The sequence below is a fragment of the Callospermophilus lateralis genome, chromosome 6 (genome assembly GCF_048772815.1).
Source record: "Callospermophilus lateralis isolate mCalLat2 chromosome 6, mCalLat2.hap1, whole genome shotgun sequence".
Classification (NCBI taxonomy): Eukaryota; Metazoa; Chordata; class Mammalia; order Rodentia; family Sciuridae; genus Callospermophilus; species Callospermophilus lateralis.
The window spans coordinates 33,484,643-33,509,976 of record NC_135310.1 but is presented as its reverse complement, the minus strand read 5'-3'; positions in this window follow the sequence as shown (position 1 = coordinate 33,509,976).

Below are 25,334 nucleotides of genomic sequence, written 5' to 3'. Positions count from 1 at the left end.
TGATCATATCTAATCACTGTTTTTACAAACTACTTAGAAGCTTATATTATAAGCTTTAGAGTTTTTCTTTTTATAGCCAATGATTTTACATTTAAATAAAAAGCATGTGTTTTAGACATGTATTAATATTTTGTGCAAACCCGTTCTTCATTTCACAGTGGTTTCACATATTGCTTGATTAATTGTTTTAGGCACCAAAATCATCATCTTTTTCTGAAATGAACATCCTGCCTCACAAAAGATGAGGAAGAAGTTCAGTGCCATTGAATTAGTCACGAATGCTTGCTTTGTTTTTCTTGCGCACTCTGCCAAAACCAAAACTGTTTGGGGGGTTTATTTTACCTTTAAATGGAAGGACCAATTCCTAGGAGGGAAATTATATTTTGCACATTACAGTTAAAAATTATGTTTATTTTATTTTATTTTTGCAACAGAAGAATTGTGACAAAAGTTTTCTCTTTGCTGCCACTATTTGCCAAGACAGCTTTTAAAAATGTAACTCATTTTCCTTTCTGAGAACTCTGTTATTTCAAGTATGTTTCTCTCTCTATTTTTTTTGCCAGCTGTGCAAATTTTTATAAAACAGCTTCAATATGAATCTTTTATGACTGTTCTTCAGTCATCTGAGTTATACGGCGCATGCAAGGCATAAGAGATATCTACTTTGGCGCAGAGAGAGGGAGAGCAGTATGCAGTCCACACAAAGGAAACTCAATCCTCTAACAGCTAATTAAAAAAGCATTACTTTCCACCAGGGCTGACCTCCAGCCATATAAAGGATAAAGATGGCTGTCTGTCAATCATGTTTACCTAACAAATTCTGGCACGGGATCATGATGAATGGACAGATCTAAAAAGGGACGATATTGCTCAGAACTCTGAGGTACTCTTAATACCACCTTTAAAGAGGCAGAAGACCTCATCAGTAATTTGAAACCTCTGCCTCAGTGCTAGGGATACACCAGGGCTAAATTTGCCTAGGACAGCAGATACTAGATACAAGAAGGGCAGTAGAAACCTATTTTTCACATCCTCAAGGATTTGGATGTAAGTATATTTAAGACATCTTAATGAGTTCACATAACCAAATGTTTTTATTTGGATCTTTTCTTTTTAGTCCTTGGGAACAAGCCAAAGACCTAACAGTAGACTGCGTTTGTTCTGTCCTGAAATTATTACCAAATCAACTACCATAAAGGAATCTTTGCAGTCTTTTAGTTTATCCTCCAGTTTCCAGGCAGGCTGGCAGTAGCATTTTTTTTCTTTCAATCATAAAAATACGGAGAGAAAGTGAATCCACAATTTGCATTGCTATATGGTGTTAGAGAAATTGTACTTTTTTTTTTTTAACAAGAAATGTCTTCTGAATTTAAGCTAAATCCTATTATTTTTAAAGCAGCTTTTCATTCTGACTTTTGCTATCTTTTAAAAAATAAGAAGGTAAGTCTTTGCCATCAGGCATAAAATATCCCCTCACAACTTTCCACCCTGGGGAAGATTTTGAAGAGTCCACTGGATGGGAAACAGTTGGCACTATGGAATAGTGGCCAGCCTGATTCTCTCCCATCTGATAATGGCATGGTTATCTCCACAGGCCATCTACTCTGTGTTGCCTGCAGATGACCTGTCCCCTTCGTTCCTGTGGCGTTTACTGTACTTACTATTATCATAAGTAATAGCACACACGACAGAATACCTTCTCATAGATTAATATGGGTTTGCAAGAATAGTGCAGAGCTTAGGGTAAATTCTAATATAGAGTAAGCATTCTCTACATAGTTGTTTCCAAGAGCTAAACATCCACATAATGTTCAGTAATGTTCAAAATTCCAATCTATCAATAAAAATATGAAATCCTTTGAAGATAATTTTTTTTTTGCATAGTTGTAATTGCCTTGTGTTCTTTTTCTCCTTTTCTGACTGATATTCTTGCATCAAATGTTATTCCTTGGTCCTTCATAATTTGACAGTTTTTTCAGTACACTGCTAAGAAATAGATCATCCTTTTTCAGAGTCAACTTATCCTTCTTGTTTTTGTGTTCTGATTTGCTAGATTTGCAAATTATATTATAAATATTAGTGGGCTAATTTGGTTTACTGTTTTCACCTATTAGAAAATTATTTTTCACTTAATTCAATAAATTCGCTTGTCAAATTTGCTCCTCAATTTTGGGTGATGAGTTGTAATGTATTTTCTACATTTTTTTGTATGTGATTTTAAGGGCCAAGACCTATTCTGTGTCTGTCCCAGTTTAACTAGAGAATATATCAAGGCCAACCTTTGGTCTTTTCCTCAATTATTATTAAGAGATTAAGTTGTAATTATAAAGTATTCTGGTCAATGAGGTTGTAGATTCTTGGTTATTTTTGCATGCCCACAAACATTATTTGAGTGTGCAAAGAAATAAAATTAGGATATTGGGGAATTATTCTTAATGATCTGAATTCAGTGTCATTCTGGGGCTCTGCGTGTGTGTGTGTGTGTGTGTGTGTGTGTGTGTGTAGTGTGTGTATGTGTGTGTATGTGTGTGATTTCCTTGCCTTTTCTAAGAAGGGAAAGAAAATTTAGATAATTTATGACATATTAATGATGTCTAGTTGAAATACATCTGTAACTTGTAATATTTAATAGTAGTGAGAAAGTTTAATTTACCCTCTCTTTTACCCATGTTATAAAAAGAAGAATTCTGTATTTAGAGAAAGTAAAACACTAAGCAGGGAATATTATGTGGCTCCTTCTTTTTATTTGCTTTCCATGAGCTTTACCCTAAAATTCCTCTAAATGTCTGTCTTCATAACGGCTTTTGGCACTGTTATTTTTGGGTGACCTAATAAAGAATGCAACACAAGAAAGAAGTATAAGGGCTTTGGGCCCCGTGGACAAATATCTGCAATCAATCATAAAATTTATAGCAGATACTAAAAAAGCAGAAGCAATTTTACAGAGAAAGGATCTAGAATGGCATAATGTCACCATAGGAAAAGACTCTAACTGGCATTTAGTTCCAGGGTACTCCAAAAGTGCAATGGATATTCCATAAATCATCCACATTAAAATATTATGTTAAAGGGTTGTAAAAAGGGAGGCATCAATGCATTTAATTTAAAGTACTTGGCCTCAAAATGAAGTCACTCTCTTGAGACTGATAAGAAACATATCTGTCACCTTTACAAAGCTTCATGATAGAATTTGTTTAATCTCAGAGGTGCCAGAATAGAAGAAAGTGAAATAGACTGAAAATCCAAGGAGTTGTTTTCTGCACCAGGCTACTCCTAAGTGGTATGACTGGCTATCATCTTGAATGTCCCTGGTAAAGGGTGGATCAGTTGTACAAGTCTAATTTCTAAGAAAGAGAAAGAGAACATGGTAGAAGTGAGCCAAGCGTTAGGCAGCCCATGAACTGGTCATGGAGGCACCTGTAACATATTAAATTAAAAAAAATGGTAGCTCATGTGACAATTGATGCCACACTTCAGAGGTAGCTATGAAACCATGAAGCAGTATCTTAGTTTTTATTTTCGTGAAAACTTTTAAGTATTTTCACAAATATGAAGAAGTGTACCCATCCATTAGCTTCAACATTGGTTAGTCATATTAAATCTCTGCTCTCTTCTTTCTCCACCAGTACATTTTTTAAAATAAATTCTAGACATACCCTCTTATCTATAGATATCTTAGTGTGTATTGATAAAAGATAAGGTGTCTTCAATGTTTAACAAAGTCACAATGACATTTTTGCTTGAAAAATTTACCTATATTTCTATAATATCAAATATCAAGCAAGTGTTTACATTTCACTGTCTCTTAATTTTTTTTCATAGTTAGGATGTTTGAGTTAAGATCCAAACAAAGTCCATGACTAGTATTTGATTGGTATGTCTCCTTAGTCTCTTAATTTATAGATTTTCTTCCTTCTTATTTTTCTCTCTTATCCTTTCTTTGCTAATAAAACTGAATTTTGTCCCATAGTTTTCCATTTTCTGGATTTTACTGATTGCCTCTTCATTTAATATATTTCTCTTTGTTTCTACTAAGCTGACAATAATATTTAGAAGCTTGAATATTACCATATTTTTAAAGAAAATGTTCAAAAACTAGATCTTTTTAACCATATGGGTAGAGAGAGAGAGTAAGGATTAGGAAAAAGGGAGGATATTTGCAGTATTGGTATGCTGTGAGTTCTCTTTTACCTTAAATCAAGACAAAAAGGTTTTAACAAGATTGCTTTGACTATTGTATTTGGGCTGTGTTTGGATCCCACCTAAAAAATGTAAAGAACCAATGCTGAGTGGACTAGCTTCTTTGATTATGGAGCCAACACTGGTACTTCATGTGTTGAGATTTGTAATTTTTGAAGTTTGTCTAACCAGAGGATGTGTGAGATCAACCTGTGGACAAAGAGTGGTATGGGTGCATTTACTGTGTATCAAGACAGAAAGTACTGATGCCTGTGGGCAGAAGAGGAGCAAGAGACCAGATGGTAAAGGAGCTTCAGAGAAATCAGAAGCCATTGATAGTGCTGTGATTTTAGGGGATAACTCTTCCAAGACCTCAATAAAACTCCTGGGAGTGAGTCAAATATGATTTGATTCTTGTTTGCATGCCTTCAGTACAATCCCAAATCATGACCATTGTCTACAAAGCTCTGCCAATATTTTCACCTCAGCATCCTTCAATCTTCTTGACTATTATGGATTTTATCCCATTTTCTTATAAAATGTACCCACATGACTCTTTGCTCAGACTCTTGGCACTCACTCTTGGCTTGCCGTGAAACTTTCTCAAAATCTTTGTGTGGCCACTTACTTAATATTTGGGGAGGTTTCTTCTCAGAAGTTACTTTACTCAAAGGATGCTCCAACAACAGTTTATAGTAATCCTCCACACCTGATGTAGACAGGGTACAATATTACTGTTCATTGCTTTTTTTTGCAGCACTTAACAACTGAACTTAATGTTTGGTTTTGGTCCCCAATCCAAGAATATAAGCTCTATTGTGAATAGGAGCCTTGCTTGTATCACAGCAGTTATTGTGACTGCATGGCGCACATGAGTAGTTACTCAAGAATTTTTTGTTAACTAACTGCTATTTTATTGTTATGTCTGAACTATTAATATTGGTATTGTTTGAACAGTACAAAAGAATTAGAGTGGATAAGTGTCTATTCAAAGCTTTAGAAAACTCATTAGAGTAGAGCTTTTCCAAAAAAATTAACTATTTATTGTTTCTTCAATTTGTATTAGAATTGTTTTGTTAATTAGATTGCAATGTTGTTGAAACACTGATTTTTAAACCTACCTAAACTTTCACCCTATCTATCCTAGTATTGAGCAAATACATGATCTTCAAAAACATATAAGATGTTTAATTGACTTATTGGAATACAGAATGTCATTAATCACAAAGAAAATCTAGAAAAAAGCATGTTTCAAAAAATTGATATTTTCCAAATCCTCCCTTTCAACCTTTTGATTTTATTACCATGATGAACATTTTGAGTAACACGTTATGTTCATATTATTTTTATATGTGTGAAGAAAGTATTTCAAGAAAATATTACCCAGAATTCTGTTTTCTCTTTGATTCATGGCTTTCCTATTTGAGGAAATAAAGAAAAATAAATAAATAAAAACTATTTTGAAAAAAATATTTTTATTAAAGGCTATATAAAACAGAAAAAGGTTCAATTAATTTTCTTCCCTAGAGAAAAGTTTAATTTAATGGAAAAATCATCAGACTCAGAGTTGACTTGTAGACTTATCTTATAATGAACTATTTGTGTAATTTAGGCTTAATGCAACTTTATGTGCTTTTATTTTTTCATTTCTGCTAGTTCTATGCAGAGCACCAAGGGTAAAACAAGATAATAAAAGCAAGTCCTTTTAAAAAATGATAAAAGCTTACGGACACCACAAATATATGAAAAAAATGTTCAACTTCTCTAGCAATTAGAGAAATGCAAATTAAAATTACATTGAGAATCTATCCCACTCCAGTCAGAATGGCAATTATCAAGAATACAAGTATCAATAAATGTTGGTGAGGATGTGGGGGAAAAGGTACACACTTATACATTACTAGTGGGACTGCAACTTGGTGCAGCCACTCTGGAAAGCAATTGGAGATTCCTCAGAAAACTTGGATAGGAGTCACCATTTGACCCAGTTATCCCACTCCTCAGCATATAACCAAAGTCAGCATAAAATCAGTGATGTGGTCACATCAATGTTTATAGAGTTCATTTCACAGTATCTAAGCTATGGAAACAACCTAGGTGCCCTTCAATAGATGATTGGTTAAAGAAAATGTGGTATATATACACAATGAAATATTATTCGGCCATAAAAAGATGACTTTATGACTTTTGCCAGTAAATGGATGGATCTGGGACTAGCATGTTAAATAAAATAAGCCAATTCCAAAAAAATCAAAGGCCAAATGTTCGCTTGATATGCAGATGCTTACAATAAGCAGGAGAGGGAAGAATAAAAGTACAGTGGATTAGACAAAAAGGAATAAAGGGAAGGGAGGGGGCATGGGAATAGGAAAGACAGTAGAATGAATAAGACATTAACTTTCCTGTGTTCATATATGAATACAAGACCAGTGAAACTCCACATCATAGACAACCAAAAGTATGGGATCCTAATTAGAATAAGTTATATTCCATATATGAATAATATGTCAAAATATGCTTTACTGTCATGTATATCTAAAAAGCACAAATAAAAAAGAAAGTCTATGAATACGAAAAGTTCTATTTGACTATCTGAAGGGCTCTGTGCTTCACAGAAATAAAGAAAAAAAAAAAAAAAAAACCATGGTGCAGTGACTATCACCTGTTCTGAATCATAGGTCTCCAAGAGAAAGAGATCTTTCTGTGACCTTTAATATTACATGCCTTTTATAACAGGTTTTCTAAAGTTGAAATGGTGCTCCTGAAGATACATAGGTCACTTTAGATGGTTCTGTTTGGAGATAGTTCAGCCTTAAGCAGATGGGTAGGGAAATAACAATAAAGGGCATTAACTTCTGGGGAGACGCTAGACATACGCATTAAAATCTATGAGCCACACGACCAAAACTACAGGACACTTTATCCATGTGGGCAATCATCTGGTAAATGGGGATTGATATGTCAAAACCACCCTAGCCATTTTTAACTATAACCCCTAGAGAAAACTATAATTTCAAGACCAGAAAATGGGGACTGATATGTCAAAAACATCCACCAGTCATAGTAAATTATAACTCCTGAAGGAAATGACTGGTTTCAGACTATGTCACCACTCTCTCTTGTGACAAGATCTCTGGGACACTTCCTTACCATCCAAACTGTGTCACTGCCACTACTGTGACTAGGTCCTTACGATCCTCATGTAGGAAGATCGTAGGCGATACCCTGGGGGTAATTAGACACTTAAGAGGGAACAATATGATAGGAACAAAGGGGCCCCCAAATACTGAAAAACCCAGTCTCTGTAAAAGCCACACAGTTCTCTTTAGAACTGTGCCTGTACTGTATGCTTACCTCTTATTCTTCCTTTTCCAAATAAACTCCTGCCGACTACCATGTGTGATTTGTTTGAAATCCTTCCTGAGAGATCACAAGAACCAGTGACTGTGGATTCCCATCATTGCTCCAGCTCCAAAGGTCTCTTCCTCTGCAAGGGTACCTGAGTGAAGATATTAAGTGATGTGCTTATTGTAACAACTTTTTGGAAAAAAAAAATGAAAAAAAGATATCAAATCTTTAGTATGGAAGATATTATTGCTTTTAATAACGTTAATTTATTTAAGCAGAAAAGGTATCAATTTAAGATAAAAATTTAAAACATATATACGACAAATTTTTAAATCACTGAAGCTTGGGGAGAATTTTTCTGCAATCATGTGTGATGCTTAATGGTCAGTTGGCCTCTGACAGATCCACAGATGAAATCCCACTGCTGGACCAGGAAGCTTACTCTATTTTTAGGAGTCTCTGGACATCTCAAAATCTTACTTTTACATGTGTGAAATCCATTTCCCTGTAACTTCCAGCATTCGGTCTTAATTCTACTATTGAGGATACTTGGAACAAGTCTACTTGCTTTTTCTCACTTCCTGTAGCCATCCTGAAGCAATGCCAAGCCTTGGCAGTAACCTTTACCGTCTCCCACTCTCTCCTACAATGTTATAGCTTAACTCAGGAGGCCATGTGAATAGGGCTTTAATAATACTAATTGGTAAAACTGACATTGTTTTTGTTTCTAATTTCCATTCTGATTTTTTAAAATTATTTTGGCCAATTCTATGTAGATCAAATTTTTTTTTCTATAAGTTGGGAGAAAAGTATTCTTAAGTTTTGAATTTGCTTACATGGATAATTGTGAATTTGTTAGTATTTCTGGGGAAGAAAGAAATTCCAAATTTCATTACAAATTTCAAAGTGATTTTCCTATGAGATATTTTTACTTCTTCCAACACTGCAGTTATTTATTGAAGGCAAGCAAACTTGAGTATTCACACTGTTTTCTAACTTGGTTTACATTTTTGTTTTTGACTCCAAGTTATGTCTTAATTTCTTCAAAGACGTTGACTATGTTAGGAAAAGAAGAGAGTAAATTTTAAAAAATCAGCATATTCTATTCTAAATCTCCTCTTTGTGCTGAGACTTCTGACATCTCATGAATATAGCAATTTTCATTTTCTTCCAGTATGCAAAGGAACTAGAGAAGAAGAAGAATGCAAGGGAACAGAGCCATGACATTAGATCCCTAATAAATACTACATTTTGCCTATTTCAATGTCCAGCTGAAAGGACCAGGCTGATTAAAATGTACACCCAGGAGTACACTGGAGAGAAATGATTTTAAATATTGGCACATGGACAAAATACAGTAACTGGGACCAGACTTATCCTACCACCTGAGAAACAAACAAAATGTATGAAACAAAGCATTAAAAAAAGATAAAGATTGGATAAGTCTTACTCTGACTTAGATTATCCAAAAGACATCATTAGGAAACTGAAAAGATAAATAACAAATTGGCAGAAGTTCTTTGCGCTGCTTCCATACAATAAAGAACTCATATCCAGAATCAAGACTCAGAAATTTAGAAGGAAAACAATTAAAAATAGTCAAAGACTTCAGCAGAACCTTCCTAAACGAGAAATGGCCAATTAACATTTTTAAAAGTATTTAATGTCATTGCCCATCAGGGAATGCAAATAAAGACCACAAGAAACAATATCACCTATTTAATTTGAAATTTAAAAACTATAAATACCAAAATAGACATGGATCAGCTAAAATTTTTTTACACTTCTGTGGGAATTTAGATTATTACAACCACTTGAGAAAACTGTTCTTAAAGTATCTCCTAAAGTAAAAGACTTTGAAATTCCACTCTCAGGTATATGTGACACCTATAAGGTGTACGTGTATGGCCCAAACAATTATTTATGCAAAAATATTTTCAGCAGCTTTAATCCTAACAGTGCCAAACTGAAAATAATTAAAATGTTCAAGAACAGGAAAATGATTATAAGGGCCTGAATTGTATCAAAATTCATGCAGAAGCCCTAACCCACAATGCAGTGGTATTTGGAGATAAGGACTTGGGGAGAGTACTGGATTTAGATGAGATCATGTGCATGGAGACCTCATGATGGGACCCACATATCCTTGTAAGTAAAGGAAGAGACAGGTACTGAAAGGCCATGTGAAGACCCGGTGAGAAGGTGACCATCCATAACCCAAGGAGAGAACCCTCACAAGGCACTGCTACACCTTGATCTTTACTTCTCCAACCTCAAGAACCATGAGAAAATGAAGTTTTGTTGTTTGATCTATTTTATGGTGTTTCATTATGGAAGCCTTAGCTTAGACAAATGGTAAATGCATTGTGAAATTTTCACATGAGTGAAATATTATGGAGCAGAAAAGTGAAGAAACTACTGATGCACACAACATATTATATTAATGAGTTGAAAAATATGACACACTGTATAATGCCACTTGTATAATGTTCAAGAACAGGCAAAAGTTATTGATGGTTTTCTCTAGAGGTAGGAACAGCCGCACTTGCAAGAAGATCTTATAAGATATTTCAAATGCTCTATGTCATGATAGGAATGGTGATTATATATTAAAATTCACTTTAGTTGTACAATTAACATCAGAGGCATCTACATAAATGTGTTTGGAAAAATATCTACTGGATCCCCCTTTTTCTTTGCATGACATGTAATGAATGCCCTTATTGTTGTACTTTAACCTTCTCACCTTTCAAGTTCATTTTGCTTTACATGATGCATGTGATGTTCCATGTGCACTGCTTTTTGAGCTTTAGACTTCTCCAACAACATAATTTATACTTAAGAATTGTTCCATCCATCTTAATATTTACTTTCCCGTTTCTGCCTGTTGAAATCTTACATGCATTTTGATTCAGTTCTGGAACTTCTAGGCAAAATTATTTCTTCCTTCCAACGACTATTAAGCATTCACTACTTTCATTTGCAGATAATTGCATGTTAATTTTCCCATTAGAGTGTGAACTCTTTGAAAACAAGAACTATGTTTAATTCATCTTTACATTTTAGGAACATAGTACCATGCCAAAAATATATTGATGCCCAGAATAATTAATAGAGCACACCTTGGCTACTTCCTATTCTTTTCATCACTGAGAGACATTTAAAGGTTGCGGAGTTCATATTTACTAAAGTAGCCCTGTTTTAGCTTTTGCTTCAAGCATTGATTGGCATATATGTAGTTATATCTGTACCTAGGGTAATGATGTCCCTTAGTGCCAAAAGGGATTTAACTTTTTTTCCTTTCATGAGCAGAGTAGGAAGTGGCTGATCATGCAATGAACACCTAATCATCAGAGAGTGCAGACCAAGATTTCTTGAAGAGAAGGTTGCTGCATTATGTTAGGGTTATATTAGGATCAATGCACACAGACTATTTCACTTGGTCTCTTTTATTTTGTTGTTTTGTTTTGAAGGAAAAAGATTCTAGTCATGTGACGAACAATCTAATTAAACAAAGGGGCGTTTAGGGAAGTTCGTATACTGAAATCAGAGCAGGAAACCACCAAGAACCAAAAAATAGCTCCTGGGACTGATAATATTATCTCTTTTTCCTCTACCAACTCTTCTTTCTTCTTCTTTTTCTTTTTTCCTGCTTCTGTTTCCTTGAACTTGACCCGTCATGATTTCTCTGTACATTTCTATCATGACATTTCAATTATAGATTCACCATTAATCTTTCTCTCTCTCTCTCTCTCTCTCTCTCTCTCCATATATATATATATATATATAATCTCCTAACTCAAATTCCCAAGGGGCTCTGGTAGACCCAGATTATCTTTTCCTGCCTAGTAATGACCTAGGTCATTAGCTCATCTACCAGGCACCAAATTAAAGAATTTTTCCATATATCACAATACATTGATAGTTAGATCAAGCCTTTATTAACATGAGGACTCTGGTGGTCAAACCTGGTAATCATACATTCCTCACTTTAAAAAAAATGCAAGGAGGCTTATTGCTTAACTATTACATCTGTGTTTGTGGATGTCAAACACAACTATTTACTAAATTAGCAATGTGATACTTGTGTCTTGAAAATTCTCCAGTCATTTTGGATATGTTTTAAGTACTTATACCAAAGTAGAAATTCAAAACAGTGGTGATGGTTTACTTGGAAATTCAAATGTTTTTGTTTTTTTTGTTGTTGTTGTTTATCTTCAGCAAAAAATATGATTATACTCTCATGAGAATGTGAGAATGTATATAATTTAAAAAAAAATCTCAGTGACAATTTTCATAATGAATTTTTTTTCTATTTTGTCTCCATGTCTATATTAAATATACAGAGAAATAAAGTTAATGATGGAGCATATTGCCATACATTGGAGTACATGTTTTTTGTTGTTGTTGTTGTTGTTATTTATTTGTTTGTTTTGTTTTAGAAAAACCAAAGAGTTATTTGTGTTTCTGGTAACATGATTGCCTCTTCAGCGGTTGTGATTTGGGTACCTGAATAAAAGGAGGTGCCATGTAATTTTTTCACTTGGTCAAAATTTGATAAAATTATCAACTGTAAATATAGTTTTTAAAGGCAACTGAAGCATGATTTGTTTCTGTTTGCATTTTCCATGAATGGGTTCTTTCAAGCACTTATTTGGGTTCAGCATCACTGAACGTCTGCCCTTGATTTTGTCTGCCCTCGACAAATGCAGAAGAGCTGCCAGTTTCAACACATGATTCTCAGGGTTCATTTGGGGTTTTGATGGCAGAGTGCAAAAAATACATGTTTGTTGCTGGAAGTTAAGTCTCTAGATTGGCATTTTTTTAGATGTTGTCTGACTATATATCTGGATATTAACTCATTGGCACAGCAGTTCCTATTTTGAAGAAACTAATTAAGTCTAAATGACTAATTCCCGGTTGCAAGTCATGAACACAAAATATGATTCATGGAAGTAGGCATGGCTTCCCATCTAGGACATGGCAACGCTTTATTTGTGTGCATTTAAGGAAGACAGTGGCAAGAGTTCATTTGCTGCACCTGTTACAAAAAGTTGTGAAGACAAGTCAGAGTCTGGAAAGGGCTGCACATCATGCCCAGTGGCACTTCAAGAATGGCCCCTTATGCCAGCCACGCTCTGGCAATCCTGCTTCTTCAGAGTTTTATCATAACTCTCATGCACAGTTAGTACAGAGCATGGAGAAACCAAGCAGAGGCTCAACCCTCCACAGGACTCACTGTTCAGCAAAGGAGGTTGTGGAGGTGAGAGTAAAGTATTCATTTTCCCTTAAGTTTTGTGACAAATGGTAGGTTTTCATCTCTTAGTCTAAAAATATTTACAAGGTATATACAATTATTTAGTTTAGTTTTGCTTCTAAATGTGAATCAGAGGCAATCTGCATCCATACAAAATCTTTTTTGTTGTTGTTCTAATTAGTTATACATGACAGCAGAACACATTCCAGTTCATTGTACACAAATGGAGCACAGCGTTTCATTTCTCTGGTAGTATACAATGTAGAGTTGCATGATATGCACAGTTATACCTGCACCAAGGGTAATGATGTTTATCTCATTCCACCATTTTCCTCCCCTCATACCCTCTCCCTTCGCTGCTTTGCCCAAAATTCCTTCATTTTCCCATTGCTGCCCCCCGCCTCCCATTATAGATCAGCATCCACATATCAGGGAGAACATTTGGCCTTTGGTCATTTGGGATTGGCTTACTTCGCTTAGCATGATATTTTCAAACTCTTATCTATTTACCTGCAAATGTCATGATTTTATTCTCTTTTATTGCTGAGTAATAATCTGCTGTGTATATATACCACAGTTTCTTTATCCATTCATCTATTTAAGGGCATCTAGGTTGGTTTTATGATGATTATATATATGTTTAATATGCACATAAAGAACTGTGAGAGAAGACACAATCTCAGTGTTCTCTAAAGATGCACTCACATGCAGATCACAAACACATTCAAGGAAACAACTGACCATGGGAACAAGGGTCAGATCATGGCAAATATCAGGACTAGACCAATGAGAACTTCAGATAATAACTTTTTATTTACTTTTTTTTCTTTTACTATGCAATAATATTAATAAATAAAAATGCACTTTTTGCTTACATTATTATCAACAAATTATATAAAGAAAACTTGTGAAAATAAAATCAGTTTATAGTTGCACATTCTGTTACAAAATTTTTTCTTCTATTAGAACTAGTATTAGGTGTCTCTCTGAGTCAAGAGTTATGTATGCTTGAAACACTATTGATAAGCAGCTGTCAAAAACACTAAATTATAAGAAAATATTTTACATTGTGTTTGTGAAAAGTAATATTTAATACATTTATTTTTTAATTCTTTTATTTGCATAAGTGCATTCTACTATCATGTATAACAAATAAAAACACATAATAACATTTTTTAAGCAAAGACTATATGTATTTTTTAAAAGACAACAAACGACAAAGCGTATATATAAGAATCAGATTCTGTCCAAAAATCTAGGCATATTGGAAAGAAATGTCAGGAATTTTAAAGAGTTTTTTGTTGTTGTTGTTATTTGTTTGCTTTTTATAAAAGTAGAATAGCAATAGTCTAGAAGTAGCTGTAGAAAAGGAGAAAGAGAGAAATGCAAACACTGCTTTTGGTATGTTTTGATAAACACACTCTGGGAAAATGAACATCCTTACTTAAAGAGGAAATACTGGAAATTGATAGTGGTCAAATAATATTGCGATATTGTGTGCAAGTACAAATATGTAACAACAGATCCTACCATTATGTACAACTATAATGCACCAACAAAATATGGAAAAAAAATTTAAAAAGGCTCTGGGGCAAGAGGAAGATTTTAATGTCAGATAAGATTTTAGGGGTAATGTTTTATGGAATATGGAAATATAGAATTTATTTTAATGAGAAATAATTTCAAAAGGCATCTTGAAAGGAATTGGTTATAAATAGAGTACAAATTTGTTACAAAATAGAGTACAAACCTATTTTGTAACTGGATGTGGTTAATGGAAGAGATATATGTGAGAAAGCTGTAGAAGGCAAGGCAGATAAATAGGAATGGATGTATAGGAACTCTTACATGCTGAGCTGAGTTTTCTAAACACCAGTGAAGTTCTCTAGAAAGTAAAGAACTATTATCCAATTTTCATTTTGGGGGATCACTCTTATAGTTACATGGTGGATGGGCCTGTCAGGAACCATGCCAGAAGTGCAGTCAGGCTTGGAATAATTGAGGCAAGAAGCATTTAATTAATTTAATGAGTAAAGAAAGGTAATTGTTAAGGAGGAGAAATCAACATATCTAGTGGCTGAATGAGAGAGAGAGTGCACATGCATGTGAGTGTGTGTATGTGTGCGTGTGTGTATGTGTATGTGTGTGTGTGTGTGTGTGTGTGTGTGAGAGAGAGACAGAGAGAGAGAGAGAGAGAGAGAGAGAGAGAGAGAGAGAGAGAGAGAAGAGACTAATTAGAGATGGAGAAGAGTGGATAGTGACTCCATTCAATGAAAGTGGGTGAGACTTCACTTTTGATTTATTTGAGTCTGCGTTTTCCTTTGGGGTATTTAAATGTTTCAGATGTGGATTCGTAGGCCTCAAATTAAGGGTTTTTTTTTGGGGGGGGGAGTTGGGGGTGTACTGGGATTGAACTCAGGGTCACTCAAACACTGAGCCACATCGCCAGCCCTATTTTATTTAGAGACAGAGTCTCACTGAGTTGTTAAGGGCCTCGCTGTTGCTGAGGCTGGCTTTGAACTTGCGATCCTTCTGTCTCAGCCTCTGGAGCCACTGGGGTTACAGGCGTGTGCCACCATATCCGCAGGCTTCAAATTAAGTTGTATAAAACAATGACAAAAAGTAAGGCAATTTTCTACAATATACTATAGTTGTGTTGTTTCCGGACAGGCAGTGGTCCCAGTTAATCCACTTCCTGAGGGATGGCTTTTAACCTGTGTCCAGTTCTTGTTGAAGGTATGCCTTAGTCTTGATTTGGCCTGATGTTCAAGCAGTTTTTTTTTCTGGCTGAGTCCTCAAAAGATGGGTAATGGGAGTGGGTCAGTGGCATGGGCTAGATGCAGTGTGTGTGGGGGGGGTCAAATGACACCTGATCAAGAGGCTTTCTGTCTGGAGACCATAAGTGTTTGGGAGATTTTTTCCCTTCCTTATACTTTATTCAGTTCAGATTAGTTACCAGGTGTTTCTTACACAAAGGGGTTTAAGCTATTATTGAAAAAGTAAGCATCTGTGCTGAGGTGGCTTAGCTCCTGGAGTTCCCAGGGACCAGAGGGATTTACATTCCTTTTGGTGGCTCAGAATGGACATCTGACATTTGCACTTGAAATGTCATGTTTGCAGCTGAGATTCCAAGTGGAGTACTTAGTTAATTGATCTATTTTCACTTTCCACAGTACTGAAGATGGTGGTGTTGCCAAGCTTTCTGCCACTGCATAAGTATCCTGTCCCACCAGTTCTCAATAACACTTTCCTAACATTCTTAAGGCAGACACACAAAACTTGAGTCTTCAAGGCTGCCAAAAATCCTTGGGGCTATTGTAGGCCCTCTATCTTAGTTGTGTTGGGTGTAGGAGAAACAATTTAAGGCTGACCACTTATCCTGTAGTGTTTTTCGGGATAGTGATGAAAATATCTGGGAAACTGAAAATACTCATTTAATAAGAATAATTAAGAGGATATTTATAAAGATATGGACACCTTTTAGGAAAGTGACAAGAGATATGTCAGAATTTAGGGCTAAGATCTGTGGGAGTAGCATCAGTACCTAGGACTACTAGAAATACAATTACCAAGCTCTACCCCAGACCTAGTCAATCAGAATTACTAATATGACCCAACAGTTTGTGGCTTCCCAAGTCCTTTGGGTGACTGTGATGACTGTTAAAGTAGGTAATTATCATCCTGTGTGCTACAATACACAAAATCAGCATGAGGTGTTTAATTCTATCTCTCTACCAGCTCCTCAACCACACCTCTCAGGTCCTCCCTGGTCCTGGGGCTGTGACAGGGTGTAAATTCCTACTCAGGGATGCTCATCAATGAAGACTCCCCAGCACTCTCTTCAACTTTCCTTCTCTACTTCTCAAATCTAGGACCCTCTTAATTAATTATTTACGTATCTATTTTATTATGGAGTCATTTGAAAGCCTGGCTTTTTGATTCTCAGAATGTTTTGAGTTGCAAGACTTTCTTGCACTTGTTACCAAACTTTAACACTTTTACTAAGTACCAAACTCTGATCTGATTCAGTCAGTTAAAATGTGGTCTTAAAATAGAGTTTAAAAGGGAGGGATTTTCTTTTTTTAGTCTAGTGTATAATCTTTACCCCTCCAAAAAGGTTCTACCTATTTTTTTAAAGAAATGAACAGTCACACATTAAGAGAAATTGCTGTACCAAATAAAATATGATATTAAATTATTAAATATTATACTATAACACAAATGTAGAGATCGCCATCGTCACTTGAATACATTATGGACTTGAGACAAAGGTTTGATTCCTAACTCAGGGTTCATTCCTAACTCAAGAAGTTCTTCACTTCTACTTTCAGGTACATTCTCTCTTTTTTGTATTTTCTAAGATATACTGTATTTTTAACAAAAATACTGAACATCATAAAGATGGAAATTCTACTCATTTTTTTCTTTAAAAAGAAAAAAAAGATCACTATTAATTTTCTTATTTTAAAAGCAATATACAGATTTTAACTAATGAAATACAGAATAAAAAGTACACTGACTCCATTTTCCTACCTGGAATATATTGAAATAAATACAAATTAGTTGGCATCATCAATGAAAACAGAGAAGTTCACTTACTCAAATCACAAGTCTTCAAAAAAATATCTGCTCAAGAAAATGGCTATCAAATGAACCAGGGAAAGGCATTCAAGTCTACATGGTCCATGCTTTATGGCATATCTTTAAGTGAAATGGGAAGAACAGGGGTAAGGGAGAGAGGCAGAGAACAAGCTTGTAAAAAATATTCCCACACAGGATATGACCTCAATTCATTTACCTATGAGACTGATACACTGAATATCTACTTAGTAGTGTTGTGAAACTTAGATAGATTAATACATGGATGTGCTCAGACTGCAGGACATAAAGGAAACTCTGTCAAAGTTAACAGATTCCTTCATTCACTGTGAGGAACTCTGAAAGCAGAGAGCCTGGTTTCAAATCCTCGATTTCTGGCTTATCCAGTGCCTGAGCTCAAGCAAGTTGCTTAATCCTTTTGCATGTAAGCTTATTCAGGAGCAATACCTCCCTAATAGGGTTGTTCAAAAATTAAAAAGATTTAGGAGTCATTGATGAGTTATTTTTATTAAAATCAAGTAATGCACATTATAAAACATTTCAGTATTTCTGACCTACAGAATTACAAAATATGTGATGAATAACTTGGATCACTGAATCTTTGGATCCATTCTCGGAATAGAAATAGAATTACTCAGTTAAAGATATTCCTGGTTTATTTTCTGTTGTTATTACTTAAATATTCTGAGAAGTGTTTACTCTCTTACTGGCAATGCAGAAGTGTCCATTTCCCAGTATTTACATTTTTATTGAGTTATAATTTTTAAAAATATTTACCAGTTTGTATTTGTGAAATGTCAAGTCTATAGGAAATTCCTCCTCTCTGTAGGCTAAGTATTTTCTACAGGCCTCAAGTCAGCATAATCTCAGAGAATTTGACAACTTAGAATAAGTTCATGCATTCTCAGTTCTCTAAGCCTTTCAAATTGATATTCCTTAGGGAGGCCATTTTTAAAGTGATGTAATTTTAGCCAACACACCTGAAAGAATTTCCCAAGGTATATCTGTTCTGAGAGGAACCAATGGATATTTATTTCTCATTATTCTCAAGTAAAAAGCGGGGGGGGGAATGGAATTTTCTGACTAAATATCTAGAAGATATAATACAAATCTTTAAAATAGTTTGCTTTAGTTTTAAAAGAAACACTACAGAGGCTGTTGTATTCTGCTGAAATTGTTTTTTGAAAAGTACAAAAGTCTTCAGTAGTTTTGTTCCATTTATTTCGGTTAAGCAGCCAAAAAATTCAGAAGCCCAATCCAAACTTATTCTTAGTTTTCCTTGCCAAAAAGATCAGATTAAATATCACATAAGAATAGGCTTTCTTGGAAGATTTCTGGTCCAGGACTTCCTGGCTTTGGCAGGAAACAAGGGTTCCACAATACTACAAGTGGTTGACTGAGAACTGGAGTTGAGGGAGCCGTACTGAGAAGTCAAAGTCAAAGAATGTTTGTATCTTCTGTCTAAATAATTTAGACCTATCTCTGTGACACTGTTAAACTTAAGTATGCTTTTCTACTTAATGATTCCAATTCTAACAGTAGACAAATTCTTCAAAGTCTTACATATTCTTTTACTTGCAGTTTGTCTAAACAATCGTTTGTCCTTTAACCGCTTGATCATTACATTTTGCTTTCAAGCTTCTGTGTGGTATAATTTTTGCACTTTAAATAGTACACTATTAAGACATGTGGAACATATTTTTGACTGCATCATACCTATGGGTATTTGGTTTTTAAACACAATATGGTCTCTCAAAATTTGGAAAAACAAATTTAGAGTAAAATTACTTTCAACCATATCCTGAAAATGATTTTGAATTCTAGTGGTGGATAAATCCTGGTTACTTTAGAGGCTGCTTCTCCCTATTAGACCAGCCGTCTCCAGTAACTAAGACTGAACGGTGTACTCCTGTTAATAGTTCTTGCCTCTATTTACAGTGAAGGATTAAGGACTTTCTCATGAAGGATGCTTGTTGAGTATTTCCTATCGTATTGTATTTCCACCAAGTACTACAAAGACTATGTATTTTATTTACTTCTGTGATGCTGGGAATGAAACCCAGGGCCTTATGCATGCTAGGCAAGCATTCTACCACTGAGGTATACCCCAGCTCCCAAGACGAAACTTGGTGCTTGCAAATTTTAACCCATACTATGTAATTATATTATTTTTTTCTAAACTTTAAATGAATTATATCTTCATTATTCACTTTAGTTTTTTTTTTTTTCCCCCTCAGTGAGATAAGCTGATCTGAAAAAGCTACATATTGTGTGATTCCAGTTATATGACATTGTGGAGAAGGCAAAACTATTGAGACTGTGAAATGATCAGTGACTCCTAAGGGTTTGGGAGAAAGAGCTACATAGGTGAAGTATGGGCACTTTTAGAGGAGCAAAACTATTCTGGATGATTCTGTAATGATAAACACATGACATTATGCATTTGTCAGAACATTTAGAACTTTAAAGCAGAAAGAGTGAAGCTTCATGTATGCAATACTTAAAAAAATTATTTGGGGTGTTGAGTGATTTCAGAAAGGAATGTGGACTGTAACAAGAGAATATATCTGTATTACAAATCTAAGAAAGACTTCATGGGTAGGATTGAGGGCAACAGATGCTGGCCAAGCAACTTTGGAAATGAGAATCTAAGACTGAAGGAAAAAAAAAGCTGCACATAGCTCTGTACTCTGATTAAGAAGGTTGTTTCTCTAGGGGATTCAAGTAAGTTATATTGATATTGATAAACATGTACCTTGGAATTGAAAAATTATGTACACAATGGCAGATGGTGGGATTTCTCACTCTTGGAGTGGGAATCCATAGATACATAAAAGCAAGACTACAGTGTTGTGGTAATGGCTTAGAATTAGAGACAGTATGAACCCATGTTTATCTTAATAGATGTGATTATGTATGTGAAAATATTTATAGATCTTTGAGTACATTGAGGTTGAATATATATATATATATATATATATATATATTTTTTTTTCCTTCACTTTGTTAACCAAGAAGGCCTAGAAGCAAAAGTGCCTCAGTAGTGAAAAATATATCTAGGGTCCAGATTTTAATTTCTTTTTTATCCCTTTTTTAAGTTGATTTTATTTTTTAAATACATGACAGTGGAATGTATTACAATTCTTATTACACATATAGAGCAGATTTTTTCATATCTTTGTATATAAAGTATGTTCACACCAATTCATGTCTTCATACATGTGCTCTGTTTTTTTTGGCATTACAATTTTTATTACACATATATACCACAATTTTTCATATCTCTGTTTGTATATAAAGTATGTTGACACCCAATTTGATTCTTCATACATGTACTTTGGATAATGATATCCATCACATTTCACCATCCTTGCTAATCCTTGCTAATTTCCTCCCTTTCCCTCCCATCCCTCTTCCCTATCTAGAATTCATCTAATCCTCCCATGCTCCTCCTCCCTACCCCACTATGAGTCAGCCTCCTTATATCAGAGAAAACATTCAGCATTTGTTTTTTTTTTTTTTTGTATTGGCTAACTTTACTTAGCATTATCTTCTCCAACGCCATCCATTTACCTGCAAATGCCATGATTTTATTCTCTTGTATTGTTGAGTAAAATTCCATTGTGTACATATGCCATATTTTTTTATCCATTCAGATTTTAATTTCTAACACCATTCTCAATACAAGGAACCAGGGCTCCTTAGATAAATAAACAGCTGACTCCAAATGCAATGAAAAAAGAAATACATAAAATGAGCCTAAAGCATTAAGTATTACCAGCAAGTAAGAAATTATTCAAAAACAAAACAAAACACATTGATGAAGGTATGTCAAAGAAGTACAGGAAGGATAGTAGAATGAATCAGACATAATTACCCTATGTGCATGTATGATTACATGACTGGTGTGACTCTACATTGTATACAATCAGAAGAGTGAGAAGTTGTACTCCATTTATGTATGATGTGTCAAAATGCATTCAACTGAGACTTAGAACAAATAAAAATATTAAAAAAAAAAGAATTACAGGAGCAGGAACCAAGAGAAAGAGCTTTGAATGGCAAAAACTAGAACAATTTGGGGACTAAAATAAATAAAATATTATTGGGTTATAACCCAAAATATAAAATAAATATTCATGATCCCACAATTATTAATAAAAAGATTGAATAAATTATTAAATGTGAGAGAAGAGACAAATTTCCTTTATAGAAGAATTCTAAATAGTTTATATAAGCACCCCACCCTGAAGGAGGAGGAACATAAATTCCCACTTAAGTCTGGTCTATGCTTACTGACTTCCTTCCAAGGCAGTGCAGTGTGCATGGGGATCTGGTGAGTGGTGTGCCCCAAATGTCACAACCCTGGTGATCATCATCACCAACCCACAAGCCCCAGTCTTGTCATAAGAAAAACCAGCAGACAATTCCAACAGAAGGGCATCTTGCAAGTATCCACCAGTATTTCTCAAAACTGACAAGGTCATCTAAAATAAGGAAAGGCTGAGGAACTGTCACAGCTAAGGAGACTGGACAATTAAATAAAATGTGGCATTGCAGATGGGATGGTAAAGGTGGAAAAGAATATTCAGTAAAAAGTAAAAAAAAAAAAAAAAAGAATAAATTATGTGCCTTATTTAATAATAATGAATTATCACTTGTTCATTAACTAAAACTACCCTACTATTCTAAAGTATTTAAGTAGAAACTGTGCAGAGTTTATGAAAACCCTCTACTATTTTTCAGTTTTTATGTAATCTAAAATTATTCTAAAATTAAAGTCTATTTAAATAAATTACATGTGTTGATTATATGCTTGTACTTAAAAAAGCACATTAAAGTAATTGAGAAGAGTGTAATGTATAAAATGAAATTTCCTCAGCCTATTTTCTAGTTTTAATCACAAGTGATGACAATATTAATAATTTGTTTAGTAACTTGTCATCTCTTTTTCTAAAAATTTTCTGGACACATCCAAATGTGTGTGTTTATTGTTTTTAACACAGAAGTGGAGTGATATTAAGACATTTTGTAATTTTAAGTTTTATTTCAACAACCTAATATGTACATTGCTCTTTGAAATATACGAGCCTCTATTTCAATGATCATCTGTCATTACTGATGAAATTCAACATTATGGATGTTCTATGTTTACATTATCTTTAATTTTTGGCTATCAGAGCTAACAATGCAGACCACACAAGAATACATCCTTACTTATATCTTCTACATAGATCTACTCTTTAATAATTTAAAGAATTAAAATACTCCTTCATTACTTTGTGATTTTGAGTCTTGATTAGTGAGACTGTAGAAATAACTTCACTATATATCTTCTGTTATTTATTAACTTAAATGTTCATGTTATGATTTTTAAGTTACCTGGAAAGCATTCTTTATATATAGTTATGATTGAGGACAGTTTCATTTTTTCCTAGAAGACAAGTTATTTTATAACATTATTTATTATATAGTCCATTTCCTGTAGGGATTTGAAACATTATCTTTTAAAAATACTAAACACTTACATAAACATGAAATTGACTATTTTTAGTCTACTACTATATCTATTCTTGGTCATTATCTGAGTTTGAATTAATGTAGCTTTATAGTATGTTTTGATTGCTGGTTAGATGATTTCCCTCCTGGTAAAATTTCTTTTCAATTATTATGCAAGATGAAATTAAGAATTAGTTTTTTAAAAATTATTTTCCCTACTTTTCTTCCCTCTTATATTTTTGCTTTTTTGGTTTTTGTTCTAAATTTAACCTGGACATTTTTGTTGCATTTTTTTTTTAATTTTGTGGTGGAATTTCTAATAGAATTTTTTTTATAAACACTTTCCCAGTGGAACTATTACTATGAAGCATGAACAAAAGCTATTGATTTAATATTTTTAATTTAACTACCTGTCTTATTGAGAACTGTGTGTTAGTTCCACTAGCTTTGAAGTTGTTACTCTTGGATGTGACATTAGAAAAATGCTATAAAATTAAAATAAAGAAAGCAATTAACTCTGTCCACAGAGTTAACTTTATGGCATGAAGCCTAGGCATAAGAAGAATATTAACACAACATTTACCTAATTTGCATATTTCTTTGGATGTTGTTAATTTGGTCCATTAGTTTTTATTTTAGTGAAGCACGTTGCATTAAAATAATAGTGTTTGTAATTATTATAATTTTTTTCTGAATATCATATAAAGTCAGTTACTAGGTCAATGAATAACTCTTTTATATGGAAACTACATTGTAATTAAGCAAAAGTATTTACAAATGTTGGGCCAGGATTATGTAAAAGATTTTAATCTTATCCCTTTTAGTCCTGAGATGAGAGTCTAATTATTATGGAAAAGTTTGGTGAAATCAAACTAATGTATTACCTTGATTAGACTATAAGCACATTGACAAATAAATCTAATGTAATCCTCATAATTATCCTTTGGGTTTGATATTATTATTCTCTATTTTTCATAATTGCTTAGCAATTAAGTTAATATAGAGACAAAGTCAAACATCTCTTGGTCCACATGTATCTTCTTTCATTCATCTACATCTGCCATGGTTTTTTGCTTTGAGTGAAAGCAATAGTCCTTCGTTTGGTGTCTACTTGAAAGCAAAGAATTTGTTTACATGTTTCAAAGTCAAATTGCTTTGTCTTTCTTCTCCCAGCCTTGAAAGATAGAGTTTGCAGTAGGAAAAGAGCAGCATGGGGACCCGAGAGAGAGTTGAGGGCACGTTGCACAGGAAACGGTTAAAAAGGGTCAGAATACAAAGAGGGTTATGAGCCATGGGAACTGGAAAGACATGGTAGGTTGGTGTCAATAACAAGTATAGATGGGTGAAAATGTCTGTAGATAGTTAATTTTTGAGTCAGAGTTAAGTGTTATATGTCTCAAATTTACTGATAATAATATTGAGAGTCAGAAAAAACTAGTTTGAGAAACCCTCCCACATGAATAAAATAGCATGAAGCATTTCACAAATGATACAGCAATTTGTTTATTTATTTATTTTTAACAGAAACATTGCCATGTAGGTGACACTGTGGGTCCTGTGGCATCTCTTTTTTGCCCTAAAATATTGTTGATTTCTCTGAACAATGTAGAAAGTGATTTCTTGGTGCTAAATAAACAGAATATGCTCATTAATATGAAAAGAAATGTTATTAGTATCTTTCAGATCTGTCTGGGATATGCATGTTGGATGTAAATGTGCTTGTTTGAATCGTTTTCCATGAATTACATTCATGTTCCTAAGACATTTCAGTTTTAACAGTGAGGCTAAAATAAGTGTAGAGACTTTTCTAAAGACCTTTATCCAGAAAGCTTCACTCTTGAAAATTGAGAAGAAAAAGTGTAACAGAAATATAAGCATTTTATAATGAAAAACCCTCAAATAGATATGTCAGTAGAAAGTACAAATGGAATGTGGAAAATAGACATGACTAAATTTGGGCATCTCGTTTGCCAATTACTGAAAAAACATTAATCTAGTATCACCTTTTATACTGTTGAAACCTTGTAATTCTACCCATTCAGGAAATTATAGACTCATTATTATTTGGTCCCCTGTGTGTGTGTGTGTGTGTTTACCTGCTTATGTGTGTGTATGTATGTATGTATGTGTGACATGCACATATTTCCATTGACTTAATAGTATTTTCACATTAGTTTTTTTTTTTTAAACTTGCTATGGAGATACATACAAAGATTAGTGTTTAAGGGTTGGGAGGTAATATATAAGCAAGGTCTGGTATTGTCAGGCACTGCTTGATTAAAGGTAATCAAAAGGAGTTCGTTGGAGGAACTGATACACAGAATTAAAGCTGGCATGAAGATTGCTCAGACAGTGAAGGAAAAGATTCACCTAACTTTCTGAGAAGCTGTCTAATCAGGCAGAATGGAGCAGTAACAGTTCAAACAAGTCATTATCCAGGTGTCCCTCCTGG